Raw genomic sequence first — 25857 nt, forward strand, 5'->3', positions numbered from 1 at the left:
CTAGGTTCATTTGCCCCATTATTTTACCATCTTACATTTATTACTTTTTGCTCAGTTCCTACACAATAAATAAAGATAATACAAAAAGATATTAAGAGAAGGCAGGGCCATAGAAAAAAAGGCAATAAAGGTATTAATATTTATATAAGCATAGATAGACATAGAAGTAAGTGTCAACCCATATCTGTGATCGTAAGAGAACTACCATATTTTCCAATAGATGTAATGGAGACGTGGAACATTGGTAGTGGGAAAGCTGGGGAACTATACCTTTATTATCTCATAATTTTGGAATTAATATTAAATCACTAATAAAGATAATTAACTGTGCAGTCCTTATCTGGCTCTAATCTGTAGCCTATTCTCTACATCAGCTCATTTGCTCCTATCCTTCATCTTATCTGACCTATACCTTACCCTAACCCTAACCTTACGAAATTTGAAAACAACTCTAAAATTAAATACTAACCCTATTTCTAATGCTAATTTATCTGTGGATATAATCTCTAACCTAAACAATAAATCTAATCCAAATCCTAAACCTAAAACTAACATATACACTTACCTATTGGAATCTCTCAAGTATTCTCACAGCACCTTACCTTTTTTTTTTTTTTTATGAAGTTCCAAGTTGTCCTGCACTTAAGGGTAAGCACCTACCTTTATGGTAAGACTGTTTAAAAAGATACAGTATCCCCCAAGGTGAATGTGTATGTACAGCTCTCTGTGCCCGTGTCTGTGGGAGTGTGTGTTAAGGAAACCATGTCTTCAAGGGGACTATGCATGATGCTCAGCACTCAATAAACAAAAAGCTAATAAGGCTGGGTGGTATTTCACTTGGTAAAGCACATGTTACATATGCAAGTAACAAGGTTTGAGGCAAGTCTCTACTTGAAGGTGGGATGCTTTGTGAGTGGTTGAGCACTGTTACAGTTTTTTCCCTGTCTCTCTCCACCTCTGTCAAAAAAACAGAAGAAAAGTAAACACTGGCTATTATGATCAGTGGGGTCGGTTCAGAACATGAGTTCCATCAACAACCCTAGTAGCCAAAAATAGTACCAAATGAAGGTTCACTAGCTGGGGAGAAATGAGGTAAAGCATCAGACTCAGGTATAATCTTCCCAGTTGATTATCATAAACTCAAATTCCTAGAGGGCTATGCTGGTGCCTGTCAATCTCTGCTGCTTAATGAAAAGCTAATATAGAAGAAATGAGGTAAAAATGTTAAAAAATAAAAGGTATCATTACCTCCAAAGATACTTCTATCTATGCTGTAATTTATGTAAGGACAAAAATCAGATTGGCATTCAGTCATTTGAGGGGTAAAAGATAAAACAGAGGGGAGTCGGCCGGTAGCGCAGCGGGTTAAGCACAGGTGACACAAAGCACAAGGACCGGCATAAGGATCCCAGTTCGAGTCCCCAGCTCCCCACCTGCAGGGGTGTCGCTTCACAGGCGGTGAAGCAGATATGCAGGTGTCTATCTTTCTCTCCCCCTCTCTGTCTCCCCTCCTCTCTCCATTTCTCTCTGTCCTATCCAACAACAACAACAATGGCAACAAAAGGGAATAAATAAATAAATTAAAAAAAAAAAGATAAAACAGAGATCCAAAAAATTCAAGCCATGTGCTCATCTCACTAATACAAATGCCTGAATGCACCTATACTCCCCTTGAATACATTACATTTTGGGAATTCAGATGAGCACACATTGTTATAACAAAAAATATTTGTTAAACTGCAGCAACTTTAAATTATTTGCAATACAATATACACAAAGACTTTAGAGCTCACATTGTAAACCAGAGCACCCTCTCATCAAAGGCAAACAACAGAAAATACATGGAGTTATCAATTAACTATTTCAAAACTGTGAAGAAATAAAAATGACACATTTTTACACACAACCTAGCAAGATTCAACTAAAAAAAAAAAGTAGATTGCCTGAACATACCAATCACAACTGCAGAAACTGAAAATAGTCATCAAGACTCCCCACATTTAAAAGATCAAATCAAGACAGCTATACAAATGGATTCTGTAAGACTTTCAAATGTGGATTATCATTCAAAGCCCATTTTCTTTAAAGTGTGGAAAACATTACCAAACATGCCATATCCTAACAAGAACCAGAATAAGACCATTATAAACATATATCATCAAAGAACATAAATACAAAGATTCTCAACAAAATCAAGGCATATAAACCCATGATAAAATTTATATAAAGACAATAATAAAAAAAATGGGATTCCCCCCCAAAAAAGCATGCACAAATCAGTCCATGCACTGCAGTGCACCAAATAGAAGAGGGGGAAAATGCATTGTTATATCACTTCATAATAAAAAGACATTTGGCAAGATTCAGCATTCATGGGAAAAAAGAACTAAAACCTTTAGCCTTAAATCTGTAACTCACCATTACTATTCCTCATAGTCCTGGGAAGACTTCTTCAGTACAATCAGGCAAGAGGAGCTATCAAAGGAATCAATCCTCATGCAAGTTTACACACTAACTTACAGTGAAAAGACTAAATATTAGAAGTCACAGGAAGTTAAGTTTGGTAATAAGTTTTACCACATAAAGCAAAAAGCAACCCTCAAAAGGCAAAAATAAATATTGGGTATTTTATAACAAATTGTAGCACGTATACTCTTATTCTGAGAAAGCAAATATGCAATTGGCAAACATTTAAAATGTCTTATGAAGGATATTTTTTCAAAGTACATAAGCAATATTAAAGCAAATAACATCATTAGAATGCTGTACAGACCAGGACAAGAAGATCTACATTTAGTTAATTTGTAAGGAAAATATGATTTAGCAAACCTAATACTGGCTTAGATACAACAAATGACCTCCATGGCTTTAACAACTGGGAGAAAGTCTAAGCTTCTCAGACAAAGAAGGGACCACAAAAGCTGGAAAGAGGGTAAGATTGGCTCACTTTATGATGGTTTTTGTGCCGATACCAGGCCCTCTCATCACCTGAGGTCCTAGTCAGGAAATTCATGAATTCCCCTATACATACCATGGGCTTAGACCTCTGACAAGACAGCTCTTTGCTGTCACTGGTCATTTTCATTAGGAATATCCTCCTAAGCCCTTCTGTGGGTCTCTCCTGGAGAAAAGATAAATTCACTAACAAAAAATTCACTAACAAAGATAAATTCACTAACCAGATTCTGGGTCTTTCTATTCTGCCACTGGAGAATTATTCATCCTATAAGTGCAGCCTAGAATGTTACAGAAGCCAGACCTTCCACCTTCTGCAACCCACAACGACCCTGGGTCCATGCTCCCAGAGGGATAGAGAATGAAAAAGCTATCAGGGGAGGGGGTGGGATATGGAGATTGGGTGGTGGGAATTGTGTGGAGTTGTACCCCTCCTACCCTATGGATTTGTTAATTTATCCTTTCTTAAATAAATTTTAAAAAAGAATGTTACCAGCTATGACCATGGATAGTGACCTCAGAGAGCTGTGACTGCAAAGACTCAGAGGTTATACAGATTCCTCTGCTAAATGTGAACAGATATGAGACCTGGGTTACATTGATGTGCTATACTCAATTGTACTTATAATGCTTTTTAGGTTTAAGATCTATTTGCTGAATTAATTTGGCTTTCTAGTTCTCTTATTAAATGTGACACAATATTCCCATACAATTTACCCAGTCTTATTTCCATGTTAGCTATCAAGCTCAGCAAAGATGACTAAATTCATGGGCTCCTAGGAACATACCTCAAAGCGGCTTCCTAGCTTCTTTCTATTCCAAGATTCCTAACCTCAACTGCTCTATTCCTACTTTGAGGCCTCTATCCATTAAACATTTTGTTCTTAAATTCTTACTTCCTTTTCAGCCAACAGATTGCAGATGCTATGAAGATTCCATCCTGACTTCCCTGGGCAGATGACTTCACCAATATGTTCTGGAACCTCACATTTCAAAAAGCCTACTATTGAAAAATAAAATCAGGCTGGATCAATATACCAATGCCCATAGTAAAGAGAATAGCACTTATAATAGCACATATAATTAATAACAATCCCCCCAAAATAATTCTGGTCCATAACCCGGAGTTGTGAATTGATAGCAGAAGAATCCTCTGACTCTGAGCCTCAATTCCACCAGAGCCTGAAATGCTAGTCACCAGGAATCTTTATTTTATTTTATTTAAATATTTATTTATTCCCTTTTTTGCCCTTGTTTTATTGTTGTGGTTATTATTGATATCTTTGTTGTTGGATAGGACAGAGAGAAATGGAGAGCAGAGGGGAAGACTGAGAGGGGGGAGAAAGACAGACACCTGCAGACCTGCTTCACCACTTAAGAAGTGATTCCCCTGCAGATGGGGAGCCAGGGGCTTGACCTGGGATCGGTCTTTGCATTTTGCATCTCATGTGCTTAACCCACTACGCTGCCACTCAAATCCCTATTTTATTTTTTAAATATTTTATTTATTTATTAATGAGAGGGATAGGAGAAGAGAGAGAATGAACCAGACATCACTATGGTATATGTGCTGTTGGGGATTGAACTTAGGACTTCATACTTGAGAGTTCAACACTTTATCCACTGAGCCATCTCCCAGACCACAGGGATCTTTATTTTTGTATCATTAAAATGGAAGAAAAACTGGAAAACACCACAAGAGGAGCCTGGGCAATAGCACCGAGTGCACATGGCGGAAAGCGTAAAGGTCAGCGCAAGGATCCCAATTCGAGCCCCCAACACCCCACCTACAGGAGGGTTGCTTCGCAAGCAGTCTGCAGGTGTCCATCTTTCTTTCTCTCCTCTGTCTTCCTGTCCTCTCTCAATTTCTCTCTGTCCTGTCCATCAACTACAACAGCTATGACAACAACAACTACAACAAGCACAACAACAAAGGCACCAAAATGGGATAAATGTCCTCCAGGATCAGTGGATTTGGAGTGCAGGCACCGAGCCCCAATGATAACCCCAGAAGCAAAAAGAAAGAAAGAAAGAAAGGAGAGAGAAAGAAAGAAAGAAAGAATCAGAGGAAGGCAGATTCCATTTCACTCATGTGAGGGAAAACAGAGATAAGGAAGTATACTCAGAAATAGCAACAGGCTCTGATTTAAAAGAATCTCCTTTCAATTCAAAAATGCAACCTTGGGGCCAGGTGGTGGCACATCTGGTTAAGTGCACACACTACAGTGCACAAAACCCAGGTTCAAGACCCTGGTTCCTACCTGCAAGGAGAAAGCTTCAAAAGTGCTGAAGTAGAACTGCATGTGTCTCTGTCTCTCTCCCTCTCTATCTTCCCATCCCCTCACAGTTTCTGTCTCTATATAATATTAATTATTTTTAAAAAAGAGTAAACCTTAAAGACCCAAGCTCTAATTCATCAAACAAGTATTAAAGCAATCAACAACAACAACAACAACAAAAGTAGCAAGAACTTAGGCACAGCTCCACTGACATAGCCTAAAGTATAAGGTCAATATGTCTTTCAATTAATACATAGCAAATCAAGGGCCACCAATCTGAGTGGCATGAAACTATACTAGATGAAAATTATGTCTCTTTAAGTGAAAGATGATTTACCTATATAGGACACACATGGGAATGCTTCCCACACACAGAGTTAGGCCTATGAACAGAAGGTTTTAACAAACCAGGGATGCAGAACTTTTGCATCAACATATCTTCCTATGGCCTTGGGGGACAACATAATGGTTGTGCAAGAGACTTGCATGCCTAAGGCTCTAAGGTCCCAGGTCCAATTTCCAGCATTATCATCAGCCAGAGCTGAGCAGTGAGTTGGTCTCTCTCTCTCTCTTTCTCCAATTGGATCTGAATTCAGCCCCCATATCTCTAACTGCAGGGGTGAAGCTGCATGAGCTGGGAAGAAAGTTTGCAGGTGTGTCTACCATTCTCCTTCCTTCTATATCAATTCCCTCCCCTCCTCCTCTATTAATTTCTTTCTGTCCTATAAAATGAAATTGAAAAAAAAATGGCCACTAGGAGCAATGACTTCATAGAGCAGGCACTGAGCCCCAACAATAACCTTGGAGTTAAAAATAATAAAAAGTAAATTCAATGCAAAAGGATATTATTTAAGCCCCTGAGAAAAGACCCGATCATATTTACCAATAAGCCTTTCACATCATTTTACATCTATGTAGAAAATATTACATATTTTCATCTATGTGATAAGCCTCTCACCCCAATATGCCTTTTTGGTACATATATCAATTTAAATCCATGTAAATATACCCAAATATATTGCTTTCAACATAAAGATAAGTTTAAATCCATGTGTGACAGCTGAGGAAACATCATAATGGTCTGCTAAATGCTTGCATGTCAGAGGCTGCTAGGTCCCAGATTCAATCCCCAGAACCACCATATCAGAGTTGGGCAAGTTCTTGTCAGTCTGTCTATATTTCTATCTTTCCCTCCCCCCCCCCACAGGGATAGAAAGACATGCACACACTAAAATGATTTAAATGTTTTAAAAGTCCATGTAAAAAACTGCCTGCCGCTGGTAGTATGGACTGACCTGCCATGCCCATGTTCAGCCGGGAAGCAATTATAGAAGCCAAACCTTCCACCTTCTGCACCCCAAAATGCCCCTTGGTCCATACTCCCAGAGGGATAAAGAATAGGAAAGCTATCAGGAGAGGAGATGGGATAGGAAGTTCTGGTGGTGGGAATTATGGGGAGTTGTACCCCTCTTATCCTATGGTTTCTGTCAGTGTTTCCTTTTTTTTTTTTTTTCAGGTTCTACTTACGTTTTATTTTCTTTTTCTTTTTTTTTTAAATAATTTATTTCTTTATTGGGGGAATTAATGTTTTACATTCAACAGTAAATAGAATAGTTTGTACATGCATAACATTCCCCAGATTCCCATTTAACAATACAACCCCCACTACGTCATTCATCATCTTTCATGGACCTGTATTCTCCCCACCCCAGAGTCTTTTACTTTGGTGTAATACTCCAATTCCATTTCAGGTTCTACTTGTGTTTTCTTTTCTAATCTTGTTTTTCAACTTCGGCCTGAGAGTGAGATCATCCCATATTCATCCTTCTGTTTCTGACTTATTTCACTCAACATGATTTTTTCAAGGTCCATCCAAGATTGGCTGAAAACGGTGAAGTCACCATTTTTTACAGCTGAGTAGTAGTATTCCATTGTGTCTATATACCACAACTTGCTCAGCCACTCATCTGTTGTTGGACACCTGGGTTGCTTCCAGGTTTTGGCTATTACAAATTGTGCTGCCAAGAACATATGTGTACACAGATCTTTTTGGATGGATGTGTTGGGTTTCTTAGGATATATCCCCAGGAGGGGAATTGCAGGGTCATAGGGTAGGTCCATTTCTAGCCTTCTGAGAGTTCTCCAGACTGTTCTCCACAGAGGTTGGACCAATTGACATTCCCACCAGCAGTGCAGGAGGGTTCCTTTGACCCCACACCCTCTCCAGCATTTGCTGCTGTTACCTTTTCTGATGTGTGACATTCTCACAGGAGTGAAGTGATATCTCATTGTTGTCTTGATTTGCATTTCTCTGACAATCAGAGACTTGGAGCATTTTTTCATGTGTTTCTCGGCCTTTTGGATCTCTTCTGTGGTGAATATTCTGTCCAAGTCCTCCCCCCATTTTTGGATGGGGTTATTTGTTGTCTTGTTGTTGAGTCTGGCAAGCTCTTTATATATGTTGGTTATTAAACTCTTATCTGATGTATGGCATGTAAAGATCTTCTCCCATTCTGTGAGGGGTCTCTTGGTTTGGGTAGTGGTTTCTTTTTCTGTGAAGAAACTTTTTAATTTGATGTAGTCCCATAGGTTTATACTTGCCTTAGTCTTCCTTGTAATTGGATTCGTTTCATTGAAAATGTCTTTAAAATTTATGCGGAAAAAAGTTCTGCCAATATTTTCCTCTAAGTATCTGATAGTTTCTGGTCTAACATCCAAGTCCTTGATCCACTTGGAATTTACTTTTGTATTTGGTGAAATACAGTGATTCAGTTTCATTCTTCTGCATGTTTCAACCCATTGTTTCAACACCATTTGTTGAAGAGACTCTGCTTTCCCCATGTAATAGTCTGGGCCCCTTTGTCAAAGATTAGATGTCCATAGGTGTGGGGCCTCATTTCTGGGCTCTCAATTCTATTCCACTGGTCGGTGTGTCTATTCATGTTCCAGTACCAAGCAGTTTTGATGACAATGGCCCTATAATACAGTTTGCGATCTGGGAGTGTGATGCCTCCGGTTCTGTTCTTTTTTCTCAAGATTGTTTTGGTAATTCTAGGTCTTTTCTGGTTCCAGATAAACATTTGTAGCATTTGTTCTATTCTCCTAAAAAATGTGCTTGGGATCTTGATGGGGACAGTGTTTCCTTTTTATAAAAAAAAAAAAAATTATAAAGTTCCTGTCAACATGATTTTAGATGTCTCCTTTCATAAATAAATAAAAAAAACGGTAAGTATGACTCCAAAATGTGCATAACATAAGGATTAGAATAAATAATCCTCTGCTTATTGTGCTTTGCCTGAGGATGTCCCATAACTGGCTACTCAAACCCCAATAAGGTCCCACTGTGTTGCTGAAAATGCTATTTAGGTGATTTCTTGGAAGCTATGAGGGTGAAACTCAGTGTCCAAATATTTTCAAATTCTGTTTCACTCCTACCTACTGACATATCAGACATATCCATGTCCACTTTCAAAGGCAATTTTACAGTAACCAGGACACAATTTACAGTAACTATAACATAATTCACACTGCTAATGTTCTATTCTTACAATAATGAAACACTTAATGGTAACATCTATAAGCATTCTACTCTGCACCTCCCTAGATAAAACTCTCCCTCTTATCACTAACCAGGACAAGCTAAGGTTCCAAAAATCTAAGCCTCTAATTCTAAATCCAATGCAGTATTATAACACAAATCATTAAAATAAAAAAAAAACCAGAACTATATCCTTTCTGTATCAATTCTGACAATAATTAACATTACTACCATATTAATAGACATTAAAAAGAAACATTTTTACTCCATGAATAAAATAAATGAATAAAATAACAATGAATAAAATTTAAAAAAATCTATAAAAAAACAATGTACTAAAATGCATTCATAGTATAAGGAAACCTATTGATGACATGATGTGAAAAAACCATAAAGCAAAATCCATTGTCATTTGAAGATCTAATAACTAATGGTACAAAGTAAAAAAAATGCATAACATATATAAACTCAACTGCAAATACCATTCTATCCCTATGCATGTTCAAGCCATAGGAATGAGAGAGTAAATAAAATGGACTATATTTATAAGAAAAAGCAGTTATGTCTATTCATCAACCTCAAATTATGTCATTAGATATAATGAACTTGTTAGAAATCATCATCAGTATATAGGAATTATACAGAGAAAACCAGGCATACATACTAATTGGTTTCATTTAAACACTAGCAAAGATAATCTGAATGTCAATTCTAGAATGACAAAACACTTATATGACAAGTATATTCTTGTCAATAAACTATAAATAAAACACACAAAAAAGAGATGGAGACAACTTTTTAAAATATATATTGATGGAGAGTGGTCCAAGTGATGTCAAAGTGGTCCAAAGTGATGTCAAAGTGATGTCAAAGAAAACAGAACATGTGTGATGTTCAAAGTGAACATGTGTGTGGTCCAAAGTGATGTCAAAGAAAACAGAACATGTGTGCATGAGGTTCTGAAATTTATGGGCAGAACTACACTGTTCTCTTTTCCCTCTATTTATCCCTCTCCCTCAGTCTATCTCATTATAATGTATTTTAATGATAGGGAAAGAGAAAGAGGAGCCAGAGAATGAGTAGTGAAGGACTGAGCTTCGAACCTCATATATACAAGAACTATGCTCAATCAGAAAGACACACACCAGATAGCAAATGAATTATTAATAACTGAAACACTTGTAGATCTTCTCTGGATAAGTTATATAAATACATCACAGAGATAAATGGTGGTGCACCTGGTTAAACACACACACACACACACACACACACACACACACACACACACACACACACACACACAGCAAAAGGACATGGGTTCAAGCCCCTGGTCACCATCTGTAGGGGAAAAGCTTCACAAGTGGTGAAGCAGGGCTGCAGGTTTCTGTCTCTTCCCTCTATCTACCTCCCCCATCCCTCTCAATTTTTCTGTCTCTATCCAATAGTAAATAAAAGTAGATGAACAGAAAAACACAAGAACATATTTTAAATATCAGTCATAGAGAAGAAATTTATGGTGTCAGTCTGTGGCAGACCTGGTTATACACACACGTTACAATACAAACGGACCTAGTTTAAGCCTCTGGTTCCCACGTGCAGGGGGAAAGCTTCATGAGAGGTGAAGCTGGGCTGCAGGTATCTGTGTCTCTTTCCTTATTCTTACCCCCAATTTCTGTCTCTATCCAAAAATAAATAAATATTTTAATTCAAAGGTAAAAAGGAAGTTAAAAAATTTAGACCCCCAGTTCCATAAAATATTAGACACATTGGAATCACAACACGAACAAAAATAATGTATATAAATAAGCAAGGTAGATAAACTATAACCCTTAACTATTCCTTATGAACATATTACAGTTTGTAATTTATGTGGACATTATGTACGCATTTCTTGAGAAAGTTAAAAATGTAATTAGCATATGCCCATTTTTTCCTTAGGAGTATTTCTACTGTGACCCCTTGCTCAGCAATCATCCAGGCTCAGAGACATTTCCCTTACCTTTGTCTTGGTCTTTCCAGTGTCATCCTGATTTTCAATATTTCTTACCTTCTCAAAAATTCCATGTGGTCCCAAATGAATTCATAAAAACTGAACAAGAACTGCATGCTAAGTCTGCAGAAAGAAACCACATTAGCATAGAAAATGTCAGTGAAGCTGATGGCAGTGAAGGATATGCCAAAAAGCATTAAAAATTTCTTCACAAGACTCCAGAATTTTTTGCTCAAGAAGAGCGATCACAGCATTTTTTTCATAAAGAATAAACCTCTTGCCTAGGGGTAGATAGCATGATGGTTTAACAAACAAATCTTTTCCTGAAAAAAAGACTCCTCTTCCCTGAAGAATAGACCCCACACAAGGAGAAAAAAAAAAAAAATCCCCAAGGTGGAAAATAGAGCTTGTCCCTGGAGAAGCTGGTTGATTTAAGGTTAGTTGCATCTAAAAGGACACAGAAGGTGGTGTCATAAATCTACCTAGATTCTGATCTCAATTCTGGTCAGCATTGCTCACCAGCTGCTGACTAAGAATTTCCACAAGATTCGATACCCCGCACCATCATAAAGGAGAGCTGAGCACTGCTCTGGTGAAAAAAGAATAATTAATTAAAATAAAATGAAAATTTCCACAAGAGGTATCTCTGACCCAGGCTGAAGTCAGAGTCTTGGGTGAAAGATGCCTCTTGTGGAATTATGATTGCAGCCACCCCTGGGTTTCCCTAAAATCACACAAGATCTATCTTGAGATCGATTAAGACCTGGACTGGGGTGAAAGTGTTTTTCAAACATCTATCATGGAAATATGGAAAACTGTATACATGTGCCATCAATTGACCTGTAAACTATTAGCCTCCTAATAGAAAACATTAAAAACTAGTAATACTTGGGGGGTGGGGAATTGTTACTTAGAAGCATAAAATCTACAACTCTGTATTTAGATCATGGTTTTGAAATGAATTTTCAAACTTGCATGTGATAGTGTATTCAGTCTCACTAAAACAAAGATGTAAAGAAATCATAAAAACTCTGAGTAGTAGCACAATTTGTAATAGCCAAAACCTGGAAGCAACCCAGGTGTCCAACAACAGATGAGTGGCTGAGCAAGTTATGGTATATATACACAATGGAATACTACTCAGCTGTAAATGGTGACTTCACCGTTTTCAGCTGATCTTGGATGGACCTTGTGAAATGAGTCAGAAACAGAAGGATGAATATGGGATGATCTCAGTCTCAGGCAGAAGTTGAAAAACAAGATCAGAAAAAATAAAAAAAGCACAAGTAGAACCTGAAATGGAATTGGTGGGGGTGGGTGGGTGGGGAGAATACAGGTCCAAGAAGGATGACAGAGGACCTAGTGGGGATTGTATTGTTATATGGGAAACTAGGGAATGTTATGCATGTACAAACTATTGTATTTACTGTTGGCTGTAAAACATTAATTCCCCAATAAAGAAATTTTAAAAAACTCTGAGTAAATTCTGAAGTTATTTGGGATCATCCATGTGACAGAACAAGGAAATGTTGACTATAAAATACATCTATATGATATATAAACTTTTCTCTGCTAATTGTACTACATTATCTTTACCACACTTATAGCATCTAAGCAACTCACATATTACCTAGTCTTTAACACACAATCTTCACCCTGAGAAACTGTAACATCTCTTAACCCCTAACTCTTAACCTACATCTATACCATGAAAAATAAATTCAATTCAATCATATTACAAAAAATGCATTACAATATATAATTATATATATAACTAAGATACAATCTATACTTATATATATTATATAACTAAGATCCAATGTTCTTTTAAAAATTTATTTTATTTTAATAAGAGATACACAGAAAGAAATAAACAACAAAGCAATGCTTAGCTCAGGCTTCTACTGATACCTCGGATTAAACCTAGGAACTTGGAATCCTATACTCTTCATAGCCATTAATGTTTCTAAATAAATAAATAAAGTGGTCTGGGAGATAAAACAGTGGATGATACTTTAAACTCTACAAGGTCTCCATTTATTCTAAGGGTAAAGGTTTGGGTCCCTGACCGCTCTTGTTAATAATTTGAGGGCTTGCGTTCCAGCAAAATGGTTATGCAAAAAGATCTCTTAGGTATGAGGTTTTGAGGGCACAGCTTCAATCCCCAGCACCACCGTTAGCCAGAGATGAGCAGTGTTCTCACCTTTTCTGTTTCTCTGTTTCTTGTTAGCTTTTGGGAAAGTAGCATTTCAAAAAGAGAATAGATTATGCTTAAGGTTTGAATCTAAATACCTATTTCTGAAATCAACAGCAAGCACAGGATATTGAATCTGCATTTTAAAATTTCATTCATTCATTCAGTTATTGGATAGAGACAGAAAGAAACTGAGAGGGAAGGGAAAAACTGACAGAGAAGTGCAACACTGCTTTACCACATATGAAGCTTTCACTCTGCAGGTGGGGTCTGGGGGCTTGAACTCAGATCAATGCAAACGATAACATGTTCTCAACCAAGTGTGCCACCACCTGCACCCCAGTGCTTTTGTTTTTAATTAAATCTGCTTCAAATAACAATACCATAAACATATTTCTTAATGATACCATATTAGAATTTTACCAAAAATGACATCATTTAGATTTTCTTCATACGTTGAAAAGTTTATGAGCATATATAATATAATATATCTAAACAAACCCCTCCTCATAGTCACCCACTATTGCATTATATTTTCCTAGAAATTTCATCCATAGAAGGAAAGACATGACAGTATCACATGCACACACACAGAACACACAGCACTGTTTGTTCACAGGCAACTGTCATACCATCTTATATATCCTAAGAAATTTAAAATTATTAGGAATGCAGTAGCTATAAATAATATTTTTAAAAGCATAAACATTTAAATAAAAGACATTAATATTACAACATTTACTGAATATTTAAGAGGCTCACTTAAATATATGTGATGCCTTTGTTAGGGTTTGCTGTATAATACTCAGCATCTTGTATATAGCTGTGCTACCGTTTGCTTCTGTTCTCCCTGGTCTAGGCTTTTGAGAGAGTCAACATATCAAAGACTCAGCCTATGTATTCAAAAGACTCAGTCTATGTTTTAAAAAGTTCGATACAAATGATCAATTTCCCCCATATTAATTAGTGGTTCATATGACTACACTTTAATAGGAGTGTACATAAACACTATTCCCACCACCAAAAGACTGTGTCCCATTCTACCCACCCACCCCCACCCCCACTGCCCTGGAAAGCTGAATGTCTACCCTCCCCTCAACACAGGGTTTTCACTTTGGTGCCCTACTCTCAATTTAATCAGAGCCTGCTTTTAGTTTCCCTTTCTGTTCTTCTTTCTCAACTTCTGTTGATGAGTGGGATCATCGCATACTCATGTTTATCTTTCTGACTTAGCTGACTTAACATAATTCCTTCTAGTGCCATCCAAGATGGGTCAGATAAGGCGAGTTCATTGTTCATAATAGTTGCATATTATTCCATTGTGTATATGTACTACAGCTTTCTCAGCCACTCATCTGCTGTTGGGCACCTGGGTTCCTTCCAGGTTTTAGCTATTATGAATTGTACTGCTATGAACATAGGTGTACACATATCTTTTTGTTTGGTCATTATGGAATCCTTGGGGTATATCCTCAGGAGAGGAATTACTGGGTCATATGGAAGGTCTATGTCTAGCCTTGTGAGATTTTTCTAGACTGCTCTCCAGAGAGGCTGGGCCAATTTACATTCTCACCAGCAGTGCAGCAGGGTTCCTCTGTCCCCACAGCCTCTCCAACATTTGTTGCTGCTGTCCTTTTTGATGTATGCCATTCTCACAAGAGTGAGGTGGTATCTCAATGTTGTCTTTATTTGCCTTTCTCTGACAATCAGCGACCAGGAGCAGTTTTTCATATGTTTGTTAGCCTTTTGGATCTCCTCTGAAATGAATGTCTTGTTCATATCCTCTGCCCATTTTTGGATGGGGTCATTTGCTTTTTTGTTGCTAAGTTTGCTGAGCTCTTTGTATATTTTGATGATTAGTCTCTTGTCTGATGTATGGCATGTGAAGATCTCCCATTCTGAGGGGTCTCTTTGTTTGTGTGATAGTTTCTTTGGCTGTGCAGAAGCTTTTCAATTTGATGTAGTCCCATTGGTTTGTTTCTGCTTTAGTCTTCCTTGCAGCTGGGTTTATTTCATCAAAGATGCAATTGAGGTTTAGGTGGGAAAGTGTTCCACCAATGTCACCAATGACTTTTCAAAGTTAACCCAATTACCAAATAATGAGATGACAACAATAACTATTCATTGTCTTCTTAAACCCTAAGACAGCAGGAACCTCACATTTCCTCTATAGAGCCCCAGTCCTGGAACCTTAGGGTGGGGTGCACTTTCCTTCATGCTTCTCTCAATTCATAACAAATAATATTGCATCCACGGATTGCAACCTAATCAACGCAACGAGTGCCACCCCAACATGTTTCACTTCAGACTGTGTCCAGAGACTTGAGGTGTGGAATGACAACCCTTCAGCTTCATCACTCGGGTGAGACCTTTCCTTTCATAGTATTCTCTAATTCCCTTCCAGTTGGTCCACTCCCCAATAAAGTCCCCAAACCTAGATATAGTCCAGGTCCCCTGAGACAGTGCATATGTTCACACGTGTTCATAAACCAGGGGAATATATATACCTGAAAGCAGAAGTACACAAGAGTCTGCAGGGAGTACCCCCCTGACACTTCATCTGAATTACTGCAGCCTTTAGGTACATAACTGTTCAACAATTTGTTTGGCTGTGTATGTTAACTCTCTTTTCAGCCACCAGGTTCAGGATACCAGCATGATGCCTACCAGACTTCCTGGGACTGACAACCCCACCAATGTGTCCTGGAGCTCTGCTTCCCTAGAGACCCACCCTACTAGGGAAAGAGGCAGACTGGGAGTATGGGTTGACCAGTCAACGCCCACGTTCAGCAGGGAAGCAATTACAGAAGCCAGACCTCCCATCTTCTGCAACGACCCTGGATCCATACCCCCAGAGAGATAGACAATGGGAAAGCTATCAGGTGAGGGAATATGGAGATTGATCGGGTTGTGGGAATTGTGTGGAGCTGTATCCCTCTTATCCTACGGTTTTGTTAATGTCTCCTTTCTTAAATAAATAATTAAAAAAATATATATGTGATGCCAAGAATCAAACTTTTCACTTCACAAATGCAAAAAGTGTACCACTAACACATTTCCCTGGAATATATATGTATATTTATTTATATTTATATTATTTATATATGACACATTCACTAAAATTTATGAAATAATTCCTGAAGGAGCTGAATTGTACCTTAATAAATGTAAAGCCACTTATGCACATAAAATGAAAAATTGACCACAGTGCACTATTAACATCTGTGAATTAAAGATGCAGTTTCCTGATTAAAAAATGTATAAGGAGATATAAATATTCACAGTGAATATTAAGAGACTTTAAACAGGTAAAATCTGTCTTGGGAACAAAATCTAAACCAGGAGATTCATACTTCCAAATATAAAAAATTAGCTACTGAAATGTAATAACCCATGTATGCATAGATATTAATGGAAATTAACTATAAAAGTAGCCAAGTCAATCCATAGTGAATGGCTTGGGTAAGGAAAGCAGCATCCAGATGATGTTTACAAAAAATTGCAGCAACAAAAAAAAAACCTGACTAATAAGTTACACACAGATGATATCAGAGTCTAAATAAATGGCATATGATTAACTAGAAATAGGATAGATCTGGTCTGGCTGGGTAGCTTATTGGGATTGAGTTTTCAAAGTTCCAGGGTCAATTACCCATACTACCATAAGCCAGCATATAGCAGGAGGAGGAGGAGGAGGAGAAGAAAGAAGGGGACAGGCCATGGTGCAACCCAGTTGGGCACACATGCTACAATGCACAAGGACCTGGGTTCAAGCCACTGGTCCCCACAAGTAGTCAAGGAGTGCCACATGTATTTGACTTTCTCCTTACCTCCCACCTCCACCATCAATTTCTGTCTCCATCCCCATAAACAAATATGATATTTTATAAAGATTTAAGACTAAATAAAAAAACAGAATTTAAAGAGCAGGGAAGTTGGTAAAACTTGTGAATCCTATGACTGACATCTAAAAGGGAGCAGCATTATGAAGCTGCTCCCTCTGCCCCTCCTTCACCCCTCACACTATTATAAACTCTCAGAAGCACTGAGCAAGGGGTGGGGGACAGCACCAAGGCAAAGCTGAGATTCTCAGGCCTGAGTCTCTGTGGTGACACAGGTGAATGCAGGCGTTGCATGTATAGGCTCTGCATCGCATCCTGACACCTCCCAGAATGGAGGACACAGCTCTGCTGCCTGTCCCTCCCCTGCTCTCTCACAACCACAGGACAGCAGGAGACTGGAAGGGGACCTGATGGCAGAAAGCAGGCCGGAGGCTCCTGCCTGAGGCCTCTGGTCCATGGAGCCTTGCTCTGCTGTCCCCTCAGTGCTGAGTCACAGAAACCAGAGCAGATCTGCTTTTTCAGATGCTACCTCCCTCACCACCTCAAAAGGTGTTGGAGTGCTTGCTGTTCTGTCAGTCATCACAGTTACAGAAACCAGAGCCAGAAGACCCCAGAGCAGAGCTGCTTCCTCAGTCTCTTCCTCCCTCTGCACCTCAAAAGATGCCAGAAGCTCAGGTGCTGACTAACATGAAGAGCTATTGAATCAAACACAGCAAAGCATCAATATTACAATCCACCAGGTTAGAGAAACACAGAGAGACCACATGCTGCTCACCTTCTACAGAGCAAGTTTCCTGAAGCCACAGGAAAGCCCTTCTTTCTATTTTTCTTAACCCCCTCATCCACTTTGGTCTAACTCCTCTATCTTATCTCTCTTTGCCTTCAAGGCTCCTTTTCTGTCTGCTTCTCTCTTGCCACTAATCACTCTGGAACTCCCCTTTACCACTATCAATTCTCTTTATTCCTTAGAACTTTCACCATGAAGGTTCTGACCTTCAAAACCCATCATTATCACCACATGTGAAAAATGTCCTCTCTTCCCTTCTGCTACTTAAAGCCTGCCTTCTGTACAATAATATAGATCATTTGTAACTGAATGGTCTCCTGGTCTTTTCCTGTTGTTAGCCACTAGAGTTAACATGAGAGGCCAGTAACAAGGCTTACCGCTGCTGTGAGTCCCCCCCACACAAGTACCAGCAAACTTCTATCCCTATCACCACACAAGTCTAATGCTCTGGTCTCTATTCCTCTTCTACTATTCATATAAAACAGAAAAAAAAAAAAAAAGGAGAACGCCAGAGTATCAAGCATTGTTCACCCAGTTGAGAACAGCTGTTATGATTGTCAAAGGCCTGGGTTCAAACTTCTGCTCCCCGTCTGCAGAGGGGAAGCTTCACAGGAGGTAAAGCAGGTCTGCAGGGATCTTTTTCTCATCCTCTCTCTATAATTTCTCTCTGTCCTCTTATATAGAAAATTTTTTTCTTAGTGCATAAATTATAACTGTACTTAGACAAAGATTTTGAAACAGTTTTCAAATAAGCTTGCATTTAATTGAGTATCAATTCTGAATAAAAAATAAATATTGAAAGAAATCAGAAAATATCGCAGTATAGAGAAATTCTTAAGTTATTTAGGGCTCATCCCTGTGGCAGAAAAAGGACATGTTGCCTGTACAATGCAGCTCTTTGACATAAGATCTTTAGACATGAGGAATAATTTTCTGCTCATAATCCTCATACACCGTCTTTACCAAACTTATAACAACTAAATAATTACATTAGAGCTAGATACTAATGCACAATTCTCACCCTAAGAATCTATAGTATCTTAACCCCTAACTAAAAATCTAAAACATAGCCTATACCACAGAAACAAAATTCAATTTAATCATATCACAAAAAAATGCATTACAGACTGAATAAACGGAAATAAAATGTTCAGCTTTTAAAATATTTTTTAGGGAGCCAGGCTGTAGCGCAGCGGGTTAAGCACACATGGTGCAAAGTGCAAGGACCGGAGTAAGGATCCCGGTTCAAGCCCCTGGCTCCCCACCTGCAGGGGAGTCGCTTCACAGGTAGTGAAGCAGGTCTGCAGGTGTCTATCTTTCTCTCTCCCTCTCTGTCTTCCCCTCCTCTCTCCGTTTCTCTCTGTCCTGTCCAACAACTATGACATCAATAATAACTACAACAATAAAGCAACAAAGACAACAAAAGGGAATAAATAAATAAATATAAAAAAATATAAAAAATTTTTAAAAATTTCTTTTTCATCATTATTTTTAAATTTTATTTATAAAAAGGAAATACTGACAGAAACCATAGCATAAAAGGGGTACCACTCCACACAATTCCCACCACCAGAACTTTGTATCCCATCACCTCCCTTGATAGCTTTCCTATTCTTCTAAAATATGCCTACTAGCTATCATGAAAAGGAGACCCCCCACCCAATTCTTCATCTATTCTGCCTTTAGGTTCGTGATTAATCAACAATATGTTTGGCTTTGTATGCTACCAGATGCTACCATGATTCCATGATTCCATGATTCCAACCAGACTCCCCTAGACAGACAACCCCACCAATGTGCCATGGAGTCCCACTTCCCCAGACCACCACCCCACCAAGGAAAAAGAGAGACAGGGTGGGAGTATGGATCCACCTGTCAATACCCATGTTCACTGGGGAAGCAATTACAGAAGCCAGACCTTCCACCTTCTGCACCCCATGATAAATAGAAAATATCATATTGACAAAACCATATAGAACAAGAGGGATAAAATTCCGTACATTTCCCACCACCAGAGTTCCATATCTCATGCCCTCCACTGGAAACTTTCCTATTCCTCATTTCTCTAGGATTATGGGCCCTGGGTCAATGGGGTTTTTTGTTTGAATGAGAGAGATACAGAGATAAATAAACACCAAAGCAATGCTTAGCTCTGGCATTGAAGTTTGAAGTTCTATACACTTTATAGCTATTAGCGTTCCATTAAATAAATATGCAAAGAAATAATGAATAAAAAGTTGTCTGTGAGATAAAAGTGTATAATGCTTTGAATCTGAAGCACAAGGTCCTGGATCACAAGATTCAGGCTAGTATTCTGGGACTCTGCTCCTCTCTCTCTGTTAATGAATCATTTTAGGCCTTGAGTGACATCAAATGGTTATGCAAAAAAGGTCTCTATGTCTGAGGCTTTGAGGTCCCAAGTTCATTCCACAGCACCACCAACAGCCAGAGAAGAGCAGTGCTCTGGTTTTATTCTACTTTTTATTTCTTGATAGATCCTCCAGTAAAATAAATAAAATATTCAAAAATAGCAAATAAATGTCTTAAACTATATACAATATCACCATATTGAAAGAGATGGGTAGCATATATTCCTCCTCCACCATTGTCTTTACCCCAGAATGGCAAGGGTGATATAAACACCCTAAAATAAAGTGCTAAAAAATTAACTGAAGGAAAACAATGGATTCTAGTTTAAACAATGTCCAATGCCATTTGATATACTCACTCTTCAAATTAGGGTTAGAATAGCATTGAAATAAGATATAGATTATGTTCAAGGCTTGAATCTAAACATCTGTTCCTGAAATAAAGAGCAAGGTCTGGATAGTGAATCTTCCTACTTGTCTTTTTAAAAATTTATTGTCGTTTGTTGGATAGAGACAAAAATAAACTGGGAAGGAAAAGCAAAGTAGAGACCTGCAGCACTGCTTCACCACTTATGAAGCTCTCAGTCTGCATGTGGGGACTAGGGACTTGAACCCAAATTCTTGAGATACTAACATATCCTCAACCATGTTTGCCATTGTCACTTTATCTTTTCCTAAAAATTCTATCCAGACAAGTGAGGAAAGTTATGTCAGTCATACACACACACACACACACACACACACCATAGCACTGCCAACTCACAGACCACTCTTAAACCATCTTATATTTCCTGCTAAAAATTCAAATATATCTGGAGGGCACTATCTAGGGATAATATGATTTTATGAAACTGTAAACATCTAAAATAAAGGCAACATTGATAAAAATATGTATCTATTACAAAATGGATTGAATATTTAAGAGTCTCAATCAAATAGTGAATCAAACTTTGTACCAAGAATCAAGAGCCAAGAATCAAACTCTGTACTTCACAAATGCAAATTCTATACCACTAGTGCACTTTCCTGGAGTATATCTGAGATTCACATACTAAAAAATTATGAAAGGAAAACACATGATCCCTAAACAAATATAAAGCTATTCATGCTCACAAAATGGAAAAACAATATGGACACAGTACTTGATTAACATCTGCTGATTCAAAATGATTCCTGTAAAAATTTCCAGTTTCCTGATTTAAAAAAGTAGAAAGAGAGATCTAAACAGTCACACTGAATATTAAGAGAGCCAAAATAGAAAAATCTCTCTTGAACAACAAGAGAACAACAAAATCAACCAGGAGATACCTGCAAGATATACAATATTAGCTACTAAAATGTAATCACTGGGTGTATAGAAATCAATAACCCCTCTTTAGAGAGAGAGAGAGACTTACCTGGAGGGACTCATCTCATAAGTGAAGCTCTGCCAGGCTCAACCATCTCCTCACAATTTTTCTACATCTTTCTCTATCTTTCTATCTAGTCATCACATTAAGATGGTTCAATGTCTGTAAAAGACTATCTGTGACAGAGGAATATTAGTGTAGGGGTGAGCAGAAACCTTTTGGGCATAAACCTGAATGCTATAACAAAACAGGAAAGGACAAGTAGGGGAGCATTAAAAGTCAGTGTGATGCCAAGGGGAGGCTTGGGGAGCGAAGGGGCATTTCCTGCCTCTGGGGGCGTCTCCTGCCTCTAGGGGCAGGGCCTACTAATGAGGTGGGGGTTCTGCCTCTGGGGGCATCTCCTGACTCTGGGGGAATCTCTTGCCTCTGGGGGCGTTTCATGCCTCAAAGGGCATTTCCTACCTCTGGGGCCAGTATCTAGTAAGGGAGGTTTCCTGTCTCTGGGGACAGGGCTTGCAGGCGGAAGTGCATACCTGCCAAGCGAAGGGGCTGTTCAGCGCTGTACAGTCCCCAAGGCAACTGGCTGTAAGGTCCATGAACTACTGCAGGTCAGTCTATGAAAAACCAGCAGCATGAAGGGAAAGAAGGTGCTGTAAAACTGTGTAAAGTGTCCAAAGGGTAAACCAGCAAGTCCGATAGAAGTCTCAGTCCAAAGTAGATGGCTAGGGGAAGAAATGCCAGGGGATAAAATGCTGCATGTCTATCTCCATCAGGAAGGTCAGCCACTGGAATTCTGCTTTTTCTGTAGAGAGAGAGCTGGAACCGCCAAAACATGACAGGCAAAGCAGAAGCAGGAAGGTCAGACAGGCAGTAAGAAAGTTCTGTCCTTGGAGTCTGTGAATCAGGTTTTTCAGATCACGTCAGGTGACATCTTGGGTTTTGGGGGGTATGCCACTGTAGTTGTGCCGTCTAGGGGGTGAAGTCAGAGTGTGCAGGGGTCCAGATGGTTTTTCCTGGGATTCCTGTGAAAGAAACACAAACAATCTGTTTCTTGTGGTTAGCAGGGCATCTGATTTGAATTTTTTATAGAAGCGGTTTGGTGCCTTAGCCAACTGAGTATTAGGGGGAATGTATCTCCCCTTTTTTATTTATTTATTTATTTATTTTTTTACTTAGTTGAGCCTAGGCATTTGGCAGGCCTTCTCAACAACCATTTGTCTTTGGGGGTAGTAAGGAATGTCTGTGGCATGGGTGATGTTGTAAAGGGAAACATCTTTAAATTGTTGGCTGACAAAGGCAGGCCTAAAGTGGCAAGACGAGATACACCAGTTAAGTGTAGCCAGGAGTGACGTGTCGGGACAGGATTGGTTGGGATAGGCATTTGAGAATATTGCGGGAAGTGGCAAAGCCTGAGAGCAAAGACTGCATCTGCATAATTCCTCAACATCTCCTCCTTTTCCTTTATATCTAATGGACATAGTATAGGAAATATAGAGTGGAGCAGGCTTAAATGTTTTTAAGGAATGTCGTGCTCAGGTGGGAAGATGTAGGATGTTTTTGTGGGGGAGGGAAGGCTTAAATGGCCGCCAACCTTGTGAGATTCATGTGTCTCCTCTGTGCCTAACCCCTCTTTAGAGAGAGAGACTTACCTGGAGGGACTCATCTCATAAGTGAAGCTCTGCCAGGCTCAACCATCTACTCACAATTTTTCTGCATCTTTATCTTTCTATCTAGTCATCACATTAAGATGGTTCAGTGTCTATAAAAGACTATCTGTGACAGAGGAATATTAGTGTAGGGGTGAGCAGAAACCTTTTGGTCATAAACCTGAATGCTATAACAAAACAGGAAAGGACAAGTAGAGGAGCAGTAAGAGCCAGTGTGACGTCAAGGGAAGGCTTGGTGCACAAAGGGACGTTCCCTGTCTCTGGGGGGGCAAGGCTTCATAATGAGGGGGTGTTTCCTGTCTCAAAGGGTAGGACCTGTATGCGGGAGGGCATGGCCCACCAACCAGAGGGGCTATTTGGCATTGTATAGTCCTCAAGGCAACAGTCTGCAAAGTCTATGAACTACTCAGGGTCAGTCTTTGAAAAACCAGCAGCGTGAAGGGAAGGAAGCTCCTGTAAAATTGTATAAAGTGTCCAAAGGGTAAAACAGCAAGTCCAATAGAAGTGTCAGTCCAAAGTAGGCGACTAGGGGGAGAAATGTCAGGGGATGGAACATTCCATGTCTATCTCCATGGGGAAGGTCAGCCACTGGAATTCCGCTTTTCTGTAGAGGGTGAGCTGGAACCATCAAAACATGACAGGCAAAGCAGAAGCAGGAAGGGCAGACAGGCAGTAAGAAAGTTCTGTCCTTGGAGTCTGTGAATCAGGTTTTTCAGATCACGTCAGGTGACATCTTGGGTTTTGGGGGGTGTGCCACTGTAGTTGTGCCGTCTAGGGGGCGAAGTCAGAGTGTGCAGGGGTCCAGATGGTTTTTCCTGGAATTCCTGTGAAAGAAACACAATCTGCTTCTCGTGGTTAGCAGGGCATCTGATTTGAATTTTTTATAGGTTTGGTGCCTTAGCCAACTGAATATTGGGGGATGTATCTTTTATTTCTTTCTTTACTTAATTGGGCCTAGGTGTTTGGCGGACCTTCCCAACAACCATTTTTCTTCGGGGGTAGTAAGGGGGTATCATGGGTGATGTTGTAAAGGAAAAAGTTTTTAAATTGTTAGCCAATAAGGGCAGGCCTATAGTGGCAAGACGAGGTACACCAGTTAAGTGTAGGAAAATATGTGAATGTTGTTAATTTACATAAGTTGTATATGGAGGGACTTTTTATAGTTTAATTAATACCTTACCATATGAGCAGATGCTTCTTCATGTGAAGGCTTGACAGCTATAATCACTTACTTGTGAAAAAAATAAAACTTGTAACAAGTTAGAAGCTTACTATAATTGATAACTCAATGATTATAATTTGTTTAAGTATCTTTATAATTTTGGAAGGTCTTCTTCGTATCATTTTAAGGCTGTCTAACCAATTTAAGTGCAATAAAATGTGGTAAGGCAAAGAATCATTGCTAGAGCCTCAGGCATGAGAACCACTAGCATAACCATTGTGCAATCTATCATTCGCCTGGGCTGGTTCTACCTCTAATTGAGAAGGTATTTGAGAGCTGTACATATAAATAATGTCTTTTTCACCTTTTGTTACACCCATACAAGATGGAGACACACCCTAGGTGTGTGCAGGATTTTCAGATCAAATTTAGCTAAAATATATTGATTTTTAACTAATTTTTTTCTCAGACTTTAAACGTAAGTTAATTTTACCTTTATGAGAATTATGTTGAAAACTTTTTCATTTAACTTTGCCTGGTAAAAATGTAGCCTTAAAGTTACATTTTTTAACCTTAAAGCTAATGTTTACCAAACTTTAAACACACACATAAGCATGGTCTTTAATACACAAGGAGAAAAACTTTTGTTATGAAGACATGTCATTTTAAACACGAATTTAGATCTGTGCTGTCCTAGTTGAACCATTTTTACTCACACAGTTTAAGACTACTGAAAGCAGAGAGGTCAGACAAAAGCAGGCTTAAGATATTTAGAGAGAGTGAGGGGGAAAGAGAGAAATGGTAGGGAAGTTTTGTTTTTGGGCTCTGTGAACTAATTTTTCAGATTCTGCCATTTTGTATCATGAGTCCTGGGAGGGCGTCCTGCCTCCAGCAAAAGTGGCAGAGGGAGGGGCCGCAAAAGCTGTGGCGGCAGCCAAAGATATGTCTGCCAAAATAGGAGCCTCTGGGCGATAGCCTCATGGTTGGCTAGCCTAGGGCTGCTTCTCAGGCCAGAGTGAGTGTTCCTTAAAGGAGACACGGGAGGGGACCCCGCACATCTCCCAAGCACTGTGATCACAGTCAAGAGAATTCACAGTGCGGCCCCAAGTAAAACACTCCGAGATAGAAAGTCTGTCCCATGTCCGCAGAGGGTCAAGCGGCTGTTACTTACCTGCGTCTGGGCGGGTCTATCCCTGTTCAGGTACCAGGTGTCGCTTTGTGACGGTGGGACACGGAGGAGATAAAATCCAAGTGAAGAGGGAACACAATCCTTTATTCACACTGGCACCTCAGGGTTGGGTGAGAATGCAGCAGTTCAAGCCACGTGGAGCTAGCCAAAAATGGCTGTCCCCCACTACCCGCAACACCCTTTAGTCACCGAGATAAAAAACTGGGAGGGGGGGCTTTTCATAGGGCAACAGCCAGGAGTGACATATCAGGACAGGATTGGTTGGGAGAGGCACTTGAGAATATTGCAGGAAGTGGCAAAGCCTGAGGGCAAAGACTGCATCTGCATAATTCCCCAACAAGTGTCAATGGTTTGGAGCAGCATCCAGATGGTGTTTACATCAAGTTCCAACAACAGACAACTGACTAGCAAAGTACAGAGAAATGAAATCAGAGCCTAAACAAATGGCATGTGATTAACTCAAAATGGGTGAAGTGTGAGCTGGCCAGATAGCTTCCTGGGAATGTGAACTTGCTTTCTCATAGGCACAACCCAGG

The 25857-nt window shown here is 39.3% G+C and overlaps 2 long non-coding RNA genes across 2 annotated transcripts in view; one reads left to right on the top strand and one right to left on the bottom strand.

Moving 5' to 3' along the window:
* The window catches only part of LOC132533451 (uncharacterized), a 385390-nt gene that overhangs the window by 242416 nt on the left and 117117 nt on the right, over positions 1 to 25857 (top strand). The window lies entirely within an intron of this gene.
* On the bottom strand, positions 10265 to 25529 carry LOC132533448 (uncharacterized). Its single transcript, XR_009545338.1, has 2 exons — positions 25304 to 25529; positions 10265 to 10885 (listed from the first exon to the last, which is right to left on the bottom strand). It is a non-coding gene; the product is annotated as an uncharacterized LOC132533448 (long non-coding RNA).

The sequence above is a fragment of the Erinaceus europaeus genome, chromosome 16 (genome assembly GCF_950295315.1).
Source record: "Erinaceus europaeus chromosome 16, mEriEur2.1, whole genome shotgun sequence".
Taxonomy (NCBI): Eukaryota; Metazoa; Chordata; class Mammalia; order Eulipotyphla; family Erinaceidae; genus Erinaceus; species Erinaceus europaeus.